Here is a 20,333-nt window from a genome sequence, read left to right as displayed (position 1 = left end):
GAGAGCATGGTGAGTCATGGGTGATGTTTCTTGTCACTCCAGAGTGCCAATGGGCTGGGATCTTACCTTGATTCCACTGAGAAATCATGTACCCCTAAGAGAAGCAGCAAGAGTTTAAAAGGAAAACCTCTTTGTGTCAGTTATGTTGCCGAATCTTCTCGAAAAACTCTTCTGACTCATTTTGATTTCCTTTTTTTTTACTTTGATAACGATTTGATTACAACTTCATTTGACCAGAAACATAAGCTGTTTCTATGTGCTTCTTATTTTGAAAATACCTTGTTAGCATTCATCATATGTTTATGGAGCTTAAAAATATATTTTGTTTCATTTTCACAAACAAATCCTTCTGCTTTCTGACAGGGTTGAGATTTTTATCTACAGTGTTCCTACTGTGTCAAACAATGTCTTGAGAAAAAAAGTAAATAACCTGGTGAATGGTGGGCACATTCATACATTCAACTGAGAACACCAGATGCAGGTCTCGGTCTTGGGGGGGACATGGAGTAAAGGCCGTGGATCAAGTTTCCACCCCCAGGGTCTCACGTTCTTGGGGTGGGGGACAGGTAGAGAGTAAAGAAAGATAAACAGACTGAAACAATGTAGGGTGATGGGACAGAGAGTGACAACTATGATGGATCATGAGAGGAAGCCTCCATGAGGAGGTAGGACTTGAGTTGAATCTAGGGGGACCCGAAGGAGCCAGCACACACACATCTGGAGAAAGGTTGTTTCAGGCAGAAGGGAGAGCACATGCAAAGGCCCTGAGGCTGGAGCAGCCTGTTGAGTATGAGGGAGGTTAAAAAGAAAGAAGAAGAGACCAGGGAGGTAGCAGCTAAAGAATTGGCTCCTCTGTGTGGTCAGGATTCCACCCCAGGGACCATTCAGGGAAAGAGCAGTTTTCTTCTGCTTCACCTGGGCTTCTTGCACAATTCCCCCCCTCCCCAAGCTTCTATTTCACGTGATACCTTCTATCAACAGGGCTATGATTTCCAAGCCTCTCTCAATGCAGCTCCCATACCCTGTCTTCTCCTAGATCCTTATGCTTGGGATTGGAATTCATGCCCTCCTCAAACCTCTTGGCTTCCTAAGAGTAGGGCCACCCTGCCTAAAGCTTGGCCAGCCCACTATAAATGTGATCCAGCTCCAGGTGGAGCCCGGATGCCACCACAAGGAACTGGGCCTGGAGGATGGTTTCAGTGTTCACTGTAACTTTGGGATTGAGGCACTAAAGAAACCAACCAAGGACCCTCCCCCCAAATTGGGGGCTGGTGCATTGCTACCAACCACACACATACCCTGGCCTGTTGATCCTTGCTCATCCTGGCAACTCATCACCTCTAGGGTGAGAACATAACAGGTGAAGTCTTTGACCCCTGAAAGTGGGGCCTTCAATGCATTCCTTGAAGAATTCCCTTAAGTGGCTTACAGTGGAGGAAGGCTTGAAGGAAAGCTCTCAAGAATAAGGAACAACCCCTAAATATTCCTCCTTCAGATGGGCTAGAAGCCCTGGTTCCTTCCAGGGGTTAACTGGGACACTGGCCGGAGTTGGCCCACAGCCAGACAATGGTGGATTTTACTGTCAAAAACTATCAAGGTGGGGACTATAGCCAAAGAGAAGTGCTGCAGGATTTAGCAACTCTCTTCTTGCTGCTGTCATGTCTAGTCCCCCACCCCACCACCATCAAAACCATTTACAAAGCACTCCATCTGCATAGAGCTCCAATTTAGGCCTGGGACAGAGTGAGTTAAGCAGACAAAAGGTCCTCATCACAGAGGTGAGGGTCCATTAGGGACAGACAGTAATAAAGCCGATGAGCTAGTTAAGGCAGGCATTATGCCAAAAGGCAAAGATACAAAGTATTTACATTAAATGCAGGCAGAAGGGTCAGAAGATTCCAGTAGGGACAACAAGTAGAAAAAGACGGCCTTATGTAAGTGAGGAACAATTCTTCCATTTGGATCCCTAAGGCTTCCTTATCCAATGAGCATGATATCCACTGGATTAAAAGACAAAAGATGATCATTCATTTATTTAATTTTGATGTTAAAAATGTAGACCAGACTTCTAGATCAAGAGCAATATTTTCCCTGCCCTTGCCCTCTAAATGCAACTAAATGCCATGGGAACAATTCAACAGGCAATGATAAAAGGACTCCAAAAGCTGGAAAGAAGAGGGTGGACTGGTCAGGAACCTCAGAACTTGAATGACAACATGGTGAGTTCCCTCACATTTGCTCTGTATCTCCCATGTATTTCAAGACTAGGTTTCAAGGAAGCCTGCAACCTGGAACTGTCAACAGGTCTATAAGCACATGCATACACACACACGCACACACACACACACACACACGATGCCAAGGGATTGGGAAGAGGAAAACCCAACAAAGACCTAGTGGGAAATCCCAAACCCTTCCCCATCTTAGGCCCTGAGGAGCAGTCTCAAGGTAAGAGTGGCAGTGGTAAAGCCAGGTGTCCCAACCCTTATTTTACAACCAGAGTCCAGAAGGATGGTCTGATCTGTCTTCCTATCAGCAGCAAAGCTCCAGGATATTCCAGACCATTCCACTCCATAACCAGGTATCCATGGGCAGTCCAGTCTATAACCAACACCAGCAGCAGCAAAGTTCTCTTTCCCCCCAACCTCCAACCAGAGGAATGAGTTGCAGGCCTGCTAGCTTCAGCCTGTCATCCTCAGAAGGTCACCCAGCAGCAGCAGGCATCCCTGGGAAACATGTCTGGTCCCCACAGATGAAACTAGCAAAGATTGATGGGGAGCCCCAGAAGGACCAGAAAAATGAAGAAAGCCAGGACAGCATTTCAAGGGCTCAGAAAAGTAAACTGTCTTTGGAACTTAAGTCCACAAAATTAGGCCAGAAACTGCACACTAACCCAAACAGAGTGACTGCCTGCTGAAATAGATTTAAATAGGATCAAGTATCCTCTAACATAATGATCAAAATGTATAAGATACAATCTAAATTCACTCCCCATACCAAGAACCAGGAAGCTCATAGTCTGAAGGAAGATGATTAACTAGTGTCAATACCAAGCTGAATGAGATGTTGATTTACCTGACAAGGATTTTAGACCAACCATTATAAAAATGCTTCAACAATCAACTACAAATTCTCATGAAACAAGAAAATAGAAAATAAAAGCAAAGAAATAGAAGTTACAAAAAAAATAACTAAATAGAAATTATAGACCTCAAAACCACATAATACAAATACAAATCTACTTATGGGCTCAGTAGTAAGTTGGAGATGACAGAAAATAGTAGCAATGAACTTGAAGACAAATCAATAGAATTTACACAATTGGGACAACAGAGAGAAAAAACTGAAAGAGACTCAGGGATCTGCAGAATGATAACAAAAGACCTAATATCATATTGTTAGAGTTCCAGAAGGAAAAGAAAGAGATAGTGGAACTGAAGTAGTATGCAAAGAAACATTAGCTGAAAACTTCCCAAATTTGGTGAAAAACACAAACCTGCAGATTCATGAAACTGAACAATCCAATTAGGAATAAATGCAAAGACATGCACACCAAGACAGATAACTCTGGCTTTTAAAAAATTCAAAGCCACTTCACCTTTATAAAAGACCTACATAGTGCCTATTTTTGCTAACTGAGAGAAATCTAATGATTAATATTACTCAGGCATCAAAAAGAATGAAATCTTGCCATTTTCAATGACATGGATGGAACTAGAGGGTATTATGCTAAGTGAAATAAGTCAGTCAGAAAAAGACAAATACCATATGATTTCACTCATATGTGGAATTTAAGGAAAAAAAACAGATGAACATAGGGGAAGGAAAGTAAAAATAAAATAAGAAAAAAACAGAGAGGGAGGCAAACCATAAGAAACCCTTAATTACAGGGAACAAAGTGAGGGTTGCTGGAGGGGAGAGGGATGGGGGATGGAGTAACTGAGTGATGGGAACTAAGGAGGGCATGTGATGTAATGAGCTTTGGGTGTTATATGCAGCTGATGAGCTACTAAATTCTACCCCTGAAACTAATAATACACTATGTGTTAACTAAATTGAATTTAAATTAAAATAAATAATAAATAAATAAATCACCAAAAAAAAAAGGGCTAAGAGAATTTGATGTTATATCTATCCTAGAATGGCTTAAATAAGCTCTCCAAACAGAAAGAAAAACAGATAACAGAAGGCTAGAATCTTCAGAAGAGAGGGAAAAAAAAACAGGTAAGAATAGAAGTAAGCATAATAGATTATCTTTCAGTTCATGAGTTTCTTTATGGTTGAAGCAAAAGTTGTAACACCATCTGATTGGCACTCAGTGTATGTAGGAATTACTTTAAACAACTATATTTTTTAAATGGGGAAAATAAAGGTACCTAAAGGGAAGTGAGGTCATTACACTTCACTTAAAGTCTAAAAACATTATGGATATGCTAAGATTTAGAGTATCCACAAAAAAAAAAAAAAACTACACAAAGTGATATATTCACTGACATTGTAAGTAAATAAAAATGGAACTCTAAAAATATTCAATTAACCCACAGGGAAGAGAGAAAGAGAGGAGAGAGAGAGAAGAAACTGAGGGAAAAATAGAAAATAAACAATAAAATTGGCAGACTTAAATCTTAATATATTAATAAGTACTTTATTTTTTTTAAAGATTTTATTTATTTATATGAGACAGAGAGAATGAGAGAGAGAGAGAGCACATAAGAGGGGGGAGGGTCAGAGGGAGAAGCAGGCTCCCCGCTGAGCAGGGAGCCTGATGCGGGACTCGATCCCGGGACTCCAGGATCATGACCTGAGCCAAAGGCAGTCGCCCAACCAACTGAGCCACCCAGGCGCCCAGTAAGTACTTTAAATATAAGTGTTCTACATACAACACCTATAAGATAGATATTGGCAGAGTAAATTTTTAAAAAGCCAACCAACTATATGCTATCTACAAGAAACTCACTTCAAACATAACAACTAAGTAGGTTAAATGTAGAAAGATAGAGAAAATGATGTATCGTGGAAACATTGATGTAAAAAATGCAACTGCAACTACGTTAAATGAGATAAAGTCAACTTCAGAGCAAAGAAAATTATTCAGAACAAAGAGGGATATTACATAATGATAAATGAATCAATCCATAAGATGATCTATCAATCCTAAATGTGCATGCACCAGATAACAGAGCATCAAAATACATGAAGCAAAAACTAGTAGAGCTTAGGCTAAGCATAAACTAGTAGAGCTCCTTAGTAAAGCTAAAGGAAGAAATAGGTAAACTGACAATTATAGTTGGAACTTCAACACCCCTCTATCGGCAATTGATAAAACTACAAGACAGCACATCAGCAAGGATGTAGAACTGATCAACCATCAGGATCTAGTTGACATTTATACAGAATTCCAACAGTAGCAACAGATTGCACGTACTTTTCATCTTTGGAAACTTCATGACAGTAGACCATATCCTGAGTCATAAAACAAACCTCAACAAATTTAAAAGAATTGAAATCACACAGAATATTCTCTGACCATAATGGATCAAACTAGAAATCAATAATAAAAAGACAACAGGAAAACATCAAATACTTAGAAATGAAGTAACAAACTTCTGAATAATCTTTGAATCAAAGAAGACATCTCATTTAAAAAACACAGAGAGAATATATGAGAATAAAGCAGATAATACCAAAATTTATGAGATAAAGCTAAAGTAGTGCTGAGAGAAAATTTATATTAGTAAATGCTTAAATTAGAAAAGAGAAGATCTCGAGAGGGTGGAGCAAGATGGCGGAGGAGTAGGAGACCTGGATTTCGTCTGGTCTCAGGAATTCAGCTGGATAGGGATCAAACAATTCTGAACACCTACGAACTCAACAGGAGATCGAAGAAAAGAAGAGCAAAAACTCTCTCATCAGAAAAGCGACCACTTTCTGGAAGGTAGGACGTGCGGAGAAGTGAATCCGAGGTGATATTCGGGAGGATAGACGGCGGGGGAGGGGGCCTCTGACGGCCACTTCTGGCAAGTGATAGAACCGCGGAGCACAAAATCGGAACTTTTAGAAGTCGGCTCCGCTGAGGGACGTCGCTCGGGTGGCTAAGTGGGGGGGGTGGAACCCTCGTGGGACAGTGTGGTCTCAGGACCCTCGGGGTCACAGAAAGACGGGGGGTGCCTGAGTGTGGCAGAGCTCCCAGGTATCGGAGCAGGGAAGCCGGCTGCAGAGGCGGAGCCCAGGCGCGGGCTCTCAGCTCGGGGTTGCCATAAACCGTGATCCGCGGCACAGTCGGGCCACTGCTCCTCCAGCAGGGACCCAACAAGCGGCAGATCCGGGGAGACTCACCTTCCTCCCCCGGGAGGAGCCGCGCGGGAGTGCACCGCAGGGATCTGCTGGGTTTGGAGACTCCAACGGGGTTGGGTGCCAGAGACAGAAACGCTCAGTCACAGGCCAGGTAAGCACAGAGTGCGGCCGGAGACCAGGGAGCCGGGAGTGACTGATGGCTTTTCTCTGAGGAGCGGGGCCCCGAGTTCTCAGCTCCTCCGAGGCGGAGATTGGGAGGCCGTCATTTTCACTCTCCGCCTCCAAAGCTGTACGGAAAGCTTCAGGGAACAAAAGCTCCCGAGAGCAAACCTGAGCAGATTACTTAGCCTGGACCGGGCAAGGGCGGGGCAATTCCCCCTCCGGCAAAGACATTTGGGAACCACAGCCACAGGCCCCTCCCCCAGAAGATCAGCGAGAACAGCCAGCCAACACCAAGTTTACCGATCAGTGAGAACGGCAAAACTCCAATGCTAGGGGAATACTGCACATAGAATTCATGGCTTTTTTACCATGATTCTTTAGTTTTTCAAAGTTAATGTTTTTTTAACTGTCTTTTTTTTTTTTTTGGAATTTTTCTTTTTCCCTTTTTCAACCAACATCTTATCAAACCCTTTTTTAAAAAAAACATTTTTATTTTTCATTTTTAGAGTCATATTCTATCCCTTCATAGTAGTTACCTGTATTTTTGGCATATATATATAAGTTGTTCTCTCTTTAAAATTTTGAGATAGTTTCTTCTAAAAGATCAAAATATACCCTAAATCTCTAGTGTATGGTTTTGTTCTACTCCCCTGCCTGATCACATTCTCTCCCTTTTTTTTTTAAATCCTCTTCTTTGTTTTTTCAAACAACTTTTTATCAATTCCTTTCATAAAATTTTTTATTATTTTCATCTTTACAATCATATTCCATCCCTTCATCATATCAACCCTTATTTTTGTACATATAGAAGTATTTCTTTCTTTAAAATTTTGGGAGCACTTTCTTCTAACAGACCAAAATACACCCAAAATCTAGGGTGTGGCACTGATCTATGTACCAGCCTGATCATATTTGATCATATTCTTTTTGTTTTGTTTTGTTTTGTTCTGTTTTTGTTTGTTTTTATCTTTTTCTTTTTCCTTTTTTTCTATTCCTTTTTTCTCTCTTTCCCTTTCTTTTCCCCCTGCTTCAGGTCTTTCCTGATTTGTTTAGAGTATATTTTCTGGGACATTGTTACCCTGTTAGCATTTTGTTCTCTCATTAATCTATTCTCCTCTGGACAAAATGACAAGATGGAAAAAATCACCTCAACAAAAAGAACAAGAGGTAGTACCGACTGCCAGGGACCTACTCAATACGGACATTAGTACGATATCGGATCTAGAGTTCAGAATCATCACTTTAAAGATACTAGCTGGGCTTGAGAAAAGCATGGAAGTTATTAGAGAAACCCTTTCTGGAGAAGTAAAAGAACTAAAATCTAACCAAGTCGAAATCAAAAAGGCTATTAATGAGGTGCAATCAAATATGGGGGTGCTAACTGCTAGGATAAATGAGGCAGAAGAGAGAATCAGTGATACAGAAGACCAAATGATGGAAAATAAAGTAGCTGAGAAAAAGAGAGATAAACAACTACTGGATCACAAGGGCAGAATTCGAGAGATAAGCGATACCATAAGACAAAACAACATTAGAATAATTGCAATCCCAGAAGAAGAAGAAAGAGAGAGAGGGGAAGAAGGTATAATGGAGCAAATTATACCAGAGAACTTCCCTAATTTGGGGAAGGAAACAGGCATGAAAATCCAGGAAGCACAGAGAACCCTTCTCAAAACTCAATAAAAATAGGTCAACACCCCGACATCTAATAGTAAAACTTACAAGTCTCAGAGACAAAGAAAATCCTGAAAGCAGCTCGGGAGAAGAGATCTGTAACCTATAATGGTAGAAACATTAGATTGGCAACAGACCTATCCACAGAGACATGGCAGGCCAGAAAGGACTGGCAGGATATATTCAGAACAATAAATGAGAAAAATATGCAGCCAAGAATACTATATCCAGCTAGGCTGTCATTGAAAATAGGAGGAGAGATAAAAAGCTTCCAGGACAAACAAAAACTAAAGGAATTTGCAAACATGAAACCAGCCCTACAAGAAATCTTGAAAGGGGTCCTCTAAGCAAAGAAAGAGCCTAAATGCAACATAGACCAGAAAGGAACACAGACAATATACAGTAACAGTGACCTTACAGGCAATACAATGGCACTAAATTCCTATCTTTCAAAGCTACCCTGAATGTAAATGGGCTAAATGCCCCAATCAAAAGACATAGGGTATCAGATTGGATAAAAAAACAAGACCCATTGATATGCTGTCTGCAAGAGACGCATTTTAGACCCAAAGACACCCCCAGATTGAAAGTGAGGGGGTGGAAAGCCATTTACCATGCTAATGGACACCAAAAGAAAGCTAGGGTGGCAATCCTTATATCAGACAAATTAGATTTTAAACCAAAGACTGTAATAAGAGATGAGGAAGGACACTATATCCTACTTAAAGGGTCTATCCAACAAGAAGATCTAACAATTGTAAATATCTATGCCCCTAACATGGGAGCAGCCAATTATATAAGGCAATTAATAACAAAAGCAAAGAAACACATTGACAACAATACAATAATAGTGGGGGACTTTAACACCCCCCTCACTGAAATGGACAGATCATCTAAGCAAAAGATCAACAAGGAAATAAAGACTTTAAATGACACACTGGACCAAATGGACTTCACAGACATATTCAGAATATTCCATCCCAAAGCAATGGAATACACATTCTTCTCTACTGCCCATGGAACATTCTCCAGAATAGATCACATCCTAGGTCACAAATCAGGTCTCAACTGGTACCAAAAGATTGGGATCATTCCCTGCCTATTTTCAGACCACAATGCTTTAAAACTAGAACTCAATCACAATAGGAAAGTCGGAAAGAACTCAAATACATGGAGGCTAAAGAGGATCCTACTAAAGAATGAATGGGTCAACCAGGAAATTAAAGAAGAATTAAAAAATTCATGGAAACCAATGAAAATGGAAACACAACCATTCAAAATCTATGGGATGCAGCAAAGGCAGTCCTGAGAGGAAAGTATATAGCAAGACAAGCCTTTCTCAAGAAACAAGAAAGGTCTCAAATACACAACCTAAGCTACACCTAAAGGAGCTGGAGAAAGAACAGCAAATAAAGCCTAAACCCAGCAGGAGAAGAGAAATAATAAAGATCAGAGCAGAAATCAATGAAATAGAAACCAAAAGAACAGTAGAACAGATCAACAAAACTAGGAGCTGGTTCTTTGAAAGAATTAACAAGATTGATAAACCCCTGGCCAGACTTATCCAAAAGAAAAGAGAAATGACCCAAATCAACAAAATCATGAATGAAAGAGGAGAGATCACAACCAACACCAAAGAAATACAAACAATTATAAGAACATATTATGAGCAACTCTATGCCAGCAAATTAGATAACCTGGAAGAAATGGATGCATTCCTAGAGACGGATCAACTACTAAAACTGAACCAGGAAGAAATAGAAAACCCGAACAGACCTATAACCACCAAGAAAATTGAAGCAGTCATCAAAAATCTCCCAAAAAACAAAAGCCCAGGGCCAGATGGCTTCCCAGGGGAATTCTACCAAACATTTCAAGAAGAATTAATACCTATTCTCCTGAAACTGTTCCAAAAAATAGAAATGGAAGGAAAACTTCCAAACTCGTTTTATGAGGCCACCATTACCTTGATCCCAAAACCAGACAAAGACCCCATCAAAAAGGAGAATTACAGACCAATATCCCTGATGAACATGGATGCAAAAATTCTCACCAAATACTAGCCAATAGGATCCAACAGTACATTAAAAGGATTATTCACCACGACCAAGTGGGATTTATCCCTGGGCTGCAAGGTTGGTTCAACGTCCGCAAATCAATCAATGTGATACAATACATTAACAAAAGAAAGAACAAGAATCATATGATCCTCTCAATAGATGCAGAAAAAGCATTTGACAAAGTACAGCATCCTTTCTTGATCAAAACTCTTCAGAGTATAGGGATCAAGGGTACATACCTCAATATCATAAAAGTCATCTATGAAAAACCCACAGCAAATATCATTCTAAATGGGGAAAAACTGAGAGCTTTCCCCCTAAGGTCAGGAACACGGCAGGGATGTCCACTATCACCACTGCTATTCAACATAGTATTAGAAGTCTTAGCCACAGCAGTCAGACAACAAAAAGAAATCAAAGGCATCCAAATCGGCAAAGAAGAAGTCAAACTCTCACTCTTTGCAGACGATATGATACTTTATGTGGAAAACCCAAATGACTCCACCCCAAAACTGCTAGAACTCATACGGGAATTCAGTAAAGTGGCAGGAAATAAAATCAATGCACAGAAGTCAGTGGCATTCCTATACACCAACAACAAGACAGAAGAAAGAGAAATTAAGGAGTCGATCCCATTTACAATTGCACCCAAAACCATAAGATACCTAGGAATCAATCTAACCAAAGAGGCAAAGGATCTGTACTCAGAAAACTATAAAATACTCCTGAAAGAAATCGAGGAAGACACAAAGAAATGGAAAAACGTTCCATGCTCATGGATTGGAAGAACAAATATTGTGAAGACGTCAATGCTACCTACAGCAATCTACACATTCAATGCAATCCCCATCAAAATACCATCCACTTTTTTCAAAGAAATGGAACAAATAATCCTAAAATTTGTATGGAACCAGAAAAGACTCCAAATAGCCAGAGGAATGTTGAAAAAGAAAAGCAAAGCTGGCGGCATCACAATTCCGGACTTCCAGCTCTATTACAAAGCTGTCATCATCAAGACAGTATGGTACTGGCACAAAAACAGACACATAGATCAATGGAACAGAATAGAGAGCCCAGAAATGGACCCTCAACTCTATGGTCAACTAATCTTTGACAAAGCAGGAAAGAATGTCCAATGGAAAAAAGACAGTCTCTTCAACAAATGGTGCTGGTAAAATTGGACAGCCACATGCAGAAGAATGAAACTGGACAATTTCCTTACACCACACACACAAATAGACTCAAAATGTTTGAAAGACTTCAATGTGAGACAGGAGTCCATCAAAATCCTAAAGGAGAACACAGGCAGCAACCTCTTCGACCTCAGCCACAGCAACTTCTTCCTAGAAACATTGCCAAAGGCAAGGGAAGCAAGAGCAAAAATGAACTATTGGGATTTCATCAAGATAAAAAGCTTTTGCACAGCAAAGGAAACAGTCAACAAAACCAAAAGACAACCGACAGAATGGGAGAAGATATTTGCAAATGACATATCAGATAAAGGGCTAGTATCCAAAATCTATAAAGAACTTATCAAACTCAACACCCAAAGAACAAAGAATCCAATCAAGAAATGGGCAGAAGACATGAACAGACATTTTTCCAAAGAAGACATCCAAATGGCCAACAGACACATGAAAAGGTACTCAACATCGCTCGGCATCAGGGAAATCCAAATCAAAACCTCAATGAGATACCACCTCACACCAATCAGAATGGCTAAAATTAACAAGTCAGGAAATGACAGATGTTGGCGGGGATGCGGAGAAAGGGGAACCCTCCTACACTGTTGGTGGGAATGCAAGCTGGTGCAGCCACTCTGGAAAACAGTATGGAGGTTCCTCAAAAAGTTGAAAATAGAGCTACCATACAATCCAGCAATTGCACTACTGGGTATTTACCCCAAAGATAGAAATATAGGGATCCGAAGGGGTACGTGCACCCTAAAGTTTATAGCAGCAGTGTCCACAATAGCCAAACTGTGGAAAGAGCCAAGATGTCCATTGACAGATGAATGGATAAAGAAGAAGTGGTATATATATACAATGGAATATTATGCAGCCATCAAAAGGAATGAGATCTTGCCATTTGCAACGATGTGGATGGAACTGGAGGGTGTTATGCTAAGCGAAATAAGTCAAACAGAGAAAGACATGTATCATATGACCTTACTGATATGAGGAATTCTTAATCTCAGGAAACAAACTGAGGGTTGCTGGAGTGGGGGGTGGGGTGGGAGGGATGGGGTGACTGGGTGATAGACACTGGAGAGGGTATGTGCTCTGGTAAGCACTGTGAATTGTGCAAGGCTGTTAATCTCAGATCTGTACCTCTGAAACAAATAATGCAATATATGTTAAGAAAAAAAAGAAGAAGAAGATAGCAGGAGGGGAAGAATGAAGGGGGGGAATCGGAGGGGGAGACGAACCATGAGAGACGATGGACTCTGAAAAACAAACTGAGGGTTCTAGAGGGGAGGGGGGTGGGAGGATGGGTTAGCCTGGTGATGGGTATTAAAGAGGGCATGTTCTGCATGAAGCACTGGGTGTGATGCACAAACAAGGAATCATGGAACACTACATCTAAAACTAACGATGTAATGTATGGTGATTAACATAACAATAAAAATTTTAAGAAAAGAGAAGATCTCAAGTCAATAACCTAAGTTCCTACCTAAAGAAACAAACAAAAAGAATGCCATTGGTATTTTGATCGGGATGGCACTGAAAATACAGATTGCTCTGGGTAGCATAGACATTTTAACAATGTTTATTCTTCCAATCCATGAGCATGGAATATTTTTCCATCTTTTTGAGTCTTCTTCAATTTCTTTCATAAGTGTTCTGTAGTTTCTAAAGTATAGATCCTTTACCTCTTTGGTTAGGTTTATTCCAAGGTATCTTATGGTTTTTGGTACTATTGTAAATGGAATCGATTCCCTAATTTCTCTTTCTACAGTTACATTGTCAGTGTATAGAAAAGCAACTGATTTCTGTGCATTGATTTTGTATCCTGCCACATTACTGAATTGCTGTATTGAGTTCTAGTAATTTGGGGGTGGAGTCTTTTGGGTTTTCCACATAAAGTATCATGTCATCTGTGATGAGACAGGTTTGGCTTCTTCTTTGCCAATTTGAATACATTTTATTTCTTTTCATTGTCTGATTGCTGATGCTAGGACTTCTAGTACTATGTTGAACAATAGTGATGAGAGTGGGCATCCTTGTCGTGTTCCTGATCTGAAGGGAAAAGCTCTCAGGTTTTCCCCATTGAGAATGATATTCACTGTGGGCTTTTCATAGATGGCATTTTTCAAAAAGCTGGAACAAACAATCCTAAAATTTGTATGGAATGAGAAAATACCCCAAATCACCAAGGAAATATTGAAGAAAAACAAAGCTGGGGACATCACTTTGCCTGATTTCAAGCTATATTACAAAGCCATCATCACCAAGACAGCATGGTACTGGCACAAAAAGAGACACATAGATCAATGGAACAGAATAGAGAGCCCAGATATGGACCCTCAACTCTATGGTCAACTAATCTTCTTTGACAAAGCAGGAAAAAATATCCAATGGAAAAAAGACAATCTCTTCAATAAATTGTGCTGGGAAAATTGGACAGCTATATACAGAAAAATGAAACTCGACCATTCTCTCACACCTTACACAAAGATAAACTCAAAATGGATGAAAGACCTCAATGTGAGACAGGAATCCATCAAAATCCTAGAGGAGAACATAGGCAGTAACCTCTTCAACAACGGCCACAGCAACTTCTTTCAAGACATGTCCCCAAAGGCAAGGGAAACAAAAGCAAAAATGAACTTTTGGGACTTCATCAAGATAAAAACTTCTGCACAGCAAAGGAAACAGTCAACAAAACACAGAGGCAACCCATGGAATGGGAGAAGATATTTGCAAATGACATTACAGATAAAGGGCTGGTATTCAAGATCTATAAAGAACTTCTCAAACTCAACACCCAAAAAACAAATAATCAAGTCAAAAATTGGGCAGAAGACATGAACAGACATTTGTCCAAAGAAGACATATGAATGGCTAACAGACACATGAAAAAATGTTTGACATCATTAGCCATCAGGGAAATTCAAATCAAAACCACATTGAGATACCACCTTACACCAGTTAGAATGGCAAAAATTAACAAGGCAGGAAACAACAAATGTTGGAGAGGATGTGGAGAAAGGGGAACCCTCTTACACTGTTGGTGGGAATGCAAGTTGGTACAGCCACTTTGGAAAACAGTATGGAGGTTCCTCAAAAAGTTAAAAATAAAGCTATCCTATGACCCAGCAATTGCACTACTGGGTATTTACCCCAAAGATACAGATATAGCAAAGAGAAGGGGCACATGCAACCCAATGTTCATAGCAGCAATGTCTGCAATAGCTAAACTGTGGAAGCAGCCGAGATGCCCTTCAACAGACAAATGGATAAGAAAGATGTGGTTCATATATACAATGGAATATTACTCAGCCATCAGAAAGGATGAATACCCACCATTTGCATCAACATGGTTGGAACTAAAGGAGATTATGCTGAGTGAAATAAGTCAAACAGAGAAAGACAATTATCATATGGTTTCACTTATTTGTGGAACATAAGGAATAGCATGGAGGACAGTAGGAGAAGGAAGGGAAAAATGAAGGGGGGGAAATCAGAGAGGGAGACAAACCATGAGAGACTATGGACTCCAGGAAACAAACTGAGGGTTTCAGAGGGGAGTGGGGTGGGGGGGATGGGTTAGCCCAGTGATGGGTATTAAGACAGGCATGTATTGCAATGAGCACTGGGTGTTATACACAAGCAATGAATCATGGAACACTACATCAAAAACTAATGAACTACTATATGGAGACTAACATAATAAAAAAAAAAAAAAAAACAAAATAAACCTAAAACAAGCAGAAGGAAGGAAATAATAAAATTAAAAGCAGAAATCAATAAAATGGTAAAAAGAAAGTGAAGGAAATTAATGAAACAAAAGGCTGATTCTTTAGGAAAAAATAAAATTAATAAACTAATAGTCAGGTTAACCAAGAATTTTTTTTTAAAAAGGACATAAACTACCAATATCAAAAGTGAAATAGGGCTCATCACTACCGATCCCACAGAAACTAAAAGGATAATTAAGAAATACTATTCCTCATTCTATGCCCATAAATTTGATAACTAAGATTGGGGTGCCTGGGTGGCTCAGTCCTTAAGCATCTGCCTTCAGCTCAGGTCATGATCCCAGGGCCCTGGGATTGAGCCCCGCATCGGGCTCCCTGCTCGGCAGGAAGCCTGCTTCTCCTTCTCCCACTCCACCTGCTTGTTTTCCCTCTCTCGTTGTCTCTCTCTCTGTCAAATAAATAAATAAATCTTAAAAAAATAAATTTGATAACTGAGATTAAATGAACTAATTCCTTAAAGGAATAAATTATCAAAACTCACACATGGAGAAAAAGGTACTATGAATAAGCTTATCTCTAGTAAGGAAAATGAATCAATAATTAACAACTTTCCCCAAAAAAAGAAAGTATCAGGCCCAGATACGTTCACTGGTGAATTCTACCAAACATGTAGGTAGAAATTAGACCTATTTTCTATAATGTCTTCCAGAAGATAGAGGCAGATGGAGTACTTCCTACTTCATTCTATCAGGCCATCATAGCACTTGACGAAATCTAACACCCAGTCACAAATAAGATGCATACCATAATAGGAAATTCCTCAATATGATAAATAATGTCTACAAAAAATAGCAGCTAATATCATACTTAGAAGTGAGAAGCTGAAGGCTTTCCCCTTATGAATGGCAAAAAAAAACAAGGATATGCCTTCTCAGCACTCTGATTCAGCATTGTGCCGGAAGTCCTATCTAGTGAAATAAGAAATGAAAAGGAAATAAAATGTATAAGATTTGGAAAGAAGTAAAACAGTCTTTGTTCACAGATGACATGGTTATCTATGCAGAAAATCCCAAAGAATTGACAAAACAAATGAACAAACAAACAAACTCCTGGAACTGAGTATAGAAGGGCATAGGATACAATGTTAATACACAAATTTCCATTGCTTTTCTATATGCCAGCAATAAACAACTGAAATTCGTAATTTTTAAAATACGTCATTTATAATGGCATCCAAAAGATGAAATGCACAGGTATAAATTTAATAAAATATAGGATCAATATGCAGAAAAACTATAAAACTTTAATGAAAGAAATCAAAATCTAAAGAAATGGAAGTACATTCCATGTTCATGGATTGGAAGGCTCAATATTGTTAAAATGTCAGTTCTTCCCAACTTGATTCTATGCAATCCCAATCAAAATTACAAGAAGCTATTTGGTAGATATTGACAGACTGATTCTACTATTTGTATGGAAATACCTCCAAGAGCCAACAAAATACTAAACAATGACAAAGTTGGAAAACTCACACTACTTGATTTCAAGACTTATTACAAAGCTACAGAAACCAAGACACCATGGTATTGATGTAAGAATAAATATAGAGATCAATAGAATAGAGGCCCAGAAATAGGCCCACACAAATATTGTCGATTCATCTTTGACAAAAGGTGAAAGCCATTCAATGAACAAAAAATAGTCTTTCCAACAAATGGTCCTGAATAAGTTGGATGCTCATTTTCAAAAAAAATATATATATACATGGTTACATATAAATTTATATAAGTATATAAGTAATATATATTAATCTAACACAGATCTTATACTTTTCACCAAAATTAACGCAAAATGGATCATAAACTAGAATGAAAACCTGTAAAACTTCTAGAAGAAAACACAGGAGAAACTCTAGGTGACCTTGGGTTTGGTAATGAATGTTTAGATACAACACTGAAACCATGATCCAAAAATTAAAAGATCACTAAGTTGGACTGTATTCAAATTAAAAACTTCTGCTCTGTGAAACCCATTGTTAAGAGGATGAAAAGACAGGGGCACCTGGGTGGCTCAGTCAGTTAAGCGACTGCCTTCAGCTCGGGTCATGATCCTGGAGTCCCAGGATCGAGTCCCGCATCGGGCTCCCTGCTCAGCGGGGAGTCTGCTTTTCCCTCTGACCCTCCTCCCTCTCGTGCTCTCTGTCTCTCATTCTCTCTCGCAAATAAATAAATAAAACCTTTAAAAAAAAAAAAAAGAGGATGAAAAGACAAACCAGACACCAAGAGAAAATACTTAAAAAACATACATCCCATAAAAGAATTGCATCCAAAATAAGCAAAAACCTCTTCAACGTCAACAGTAAGAGAACAATTCAAAAATGGGCAAAAGATCTGAACAGACAACTCACAAAAGAAGCTGTAGAGATGGCAAACAATTATATGAAAAGATGCTCAATATTATGTATCCATTAAGAAATTGTAAATTAAAACAACAATGAGATAGCACTGCACATCTATTAGAATGACTTCAAACAAGAAAAAAACTGACAACGCCAATTTCTGACAAGAATGCAAGCAATTCATTCATTGCTAGTGGGAACACAAAGTGGTGTAGCCACTTTGGAAGACAGTTTGGCAGTTTCTTAAAAATAAAACATGGTCTTACCATACAATCCAGCAATTGCACTTCTGAGTATCTACCCAACTTATCTGAAAATATGTGTCCATGCAAAACCTGCACATGAATGTTTATAGTGAGTTTATTCTTTTTTTTTTTAAAGATTTTATTTATTTATTTATTTGAGAGAGAGAGAATGAGAGAGAGCACATGAGAGGCAGGAGGGTCAGAGGGAGAAGCAGACTCCCTGCCGAGCAGGGAGCCCGATGCGGGACTCGATCCAGGGACTCCAGGATCATGACCTGAGCCGAAGGCAGTCGCTTAACCACTGAGCCACCCAGGCACCCTATAGTGAGTTTATTCTTAATTACCAAAAACTTGAAGGAACCAAGGTGTCCTTAAGTAGATGAATAGATAAACTGTGGTACATTTATACATCGGAATACTAATATAAGTAATGATTGAATAAGTAAACAAATTAGAAGAAAAGGCAAATCTTTTATGCAGAAGAATTCCAAATAATTTATGTAGATACTCTGCCCTCAAAGAAAGAGAGCATAACCCCATTCCTTAAATGTAGGTTGTTCATAGTGAGTCCTTTCGACAAGTGCAGTATGGAAAGGAGGAAAATGAGTTCTTTATAATGGAGAAACCTGACACACTAACTCAACCAGGTGATGAAGGTCAACATCAACAGTGATAACTCATGTTGATAGAATGTACCTTTGACACGATGTGATGAAATGGCACTTTACCTCTGTGGTCCTCTTCCCCAAAACCCAATCTAATCCTGATAAAATCTACCCAGTCTAATGATAAAAACATAAGACAAATTCCAGTAGGGAGCCATTCTACAAAATGCTTGACAAATACTCCTACTAACTGTCAAGGTCATCAAAAACAAGAAAAGTCAGAGAAACTACTATATCCTACAGGAGCCTAAGGAGACATGACAACTAAATGTAACATGGCATCTTAGATGGAGTGCTGGAACAGAAAATGAATATTAGGTAAGCACTAAGGAAATCTGAATAAAGTATGAACTCTAATTAATATTTTAATCAATAGCAATTCACTTAGTGTAACAAATTTACCATACTAATGTAAGATATTAATTATAGGGGAAACTGGATGTGGGGTATATGGGAACTCTGTATTTGGGAACTATCTTCTCAATTTTCCTGTAAATCTAAAGTTTTTCTAAAAAATAAATTCTATTTTTTTAAAATGTAGTCATTTCATGTCACTCTAATGTTCCAAACCTTCCAACAACTTTCCTTTGGACATAGAATCAAATCTCAACTACCTTGAAGACCTCATCTTATTGCCTTTGTAAACCTTCATTCACAACTATCCAGCCATACTGGTGTACTCTCTGTTCCACTAACACTTCACTCCCACTCCATTCAGGGACTTTGTGCATATGAGTCCTTCAGCCTCGCACATTCTCCCACAGCCACCTTTTTCTTTTGCTCACTATTGCATTCTTTGGCTGTCTAATAGCACCTGGAACATAGTACCTTCTCACCGGTTGGATGGATTGGTGGATGGATGGATTAATGAACATGACAATCTCAATATCAGACCAATCATAATTGAGTTTTATGAGCTGTCAAAGGCTAATCTCATTGTCATTGCCTATGAAGTGTTCTGAAGACTCACAGAAGACTCAAATGGCACAGTCAGGATTTCATTTTATTAATGAGATATTGGTACAATTTTTAGAAATTGTTTTACAAGCAAAAATATCCACATGGCCTAGAAGTGCTACGGGCCTCTGTTTACATACCTCTTCTACCTAGACCTTACCCTGACCTCCAAAAACTTCCTAATTTAATGGTCTGATCACTTCAATCCAAAGCTAAACAATTTAGATAAACAACCAGTTATATCATCTGAATGAAGTCCATTAGATCTCTTGATAGAATTTCCAGTAGCAGTGGAAATTTATTTGCTTTCTAGACAACATCACCTAAAATTAAAAGGAAGAAGTTTCAGAGGTACTCAGCTATGTAGAAAATAAAGTTTACAATAATTCACAGGGTATAGCTTGACCACCAGTAGCTTGTAGTCAAGAACAGAGACATGAACAGGGAGGAACGTCCAGATGATTGAACAAAACCACTGTAAAGATAATAGATAAGGTTAAACATGTCTTATGTATACAAACCAATATAAAGCCCAAATTCACTACCTGCACTAATTTAACATTCCTTACAATTTCATAATTTCTTTGGCAACAAACATCAGTTTTCAGAATTATTATCTAAAGTAAAAGATGTTTGTGTTATAGCTTATACAAAGGTGCACCTGAAGGACATAATTAAGCAACTCCTGCTTCAATCACTTCATTTGGGAGTTCTAACTAGTAAGGAGCATTTTGTTTTGAATAATTTCAGGAGAGATAAACAGAAGGTCTGGGAAAAGTAGTGAAAGTATGACACACCATTACTATGTACACATAAAATGAAAACTCAGTTGGTTTCTTGACATACAGGCAATCAAACCCAAAGAAAACTTTGTATGATGATGGTCTAGTCTGGAATCTTGAATGCTTCTCTACCCCCTTTGTACTTCAAACCCAGTCTTGCATGCCAAAATGTTTC

Source organism: Neomonachus schauinslandi, chromosome 16 (assembly GCF_002201575.2).
Source record: "Neomonachus schauinslandi chromosome 16, ASM220157v2, whole genome shotgun sequence".
Classification (NCBI taxonomy): Eukaryota; Metazoa; Chordata; class Mammalia; order Carnivora; family Phocidae; genus Neomonachus; species Neomonachus schauinslandi.
Note: the sequence above shows the minus strand (reverse complement) of the source record.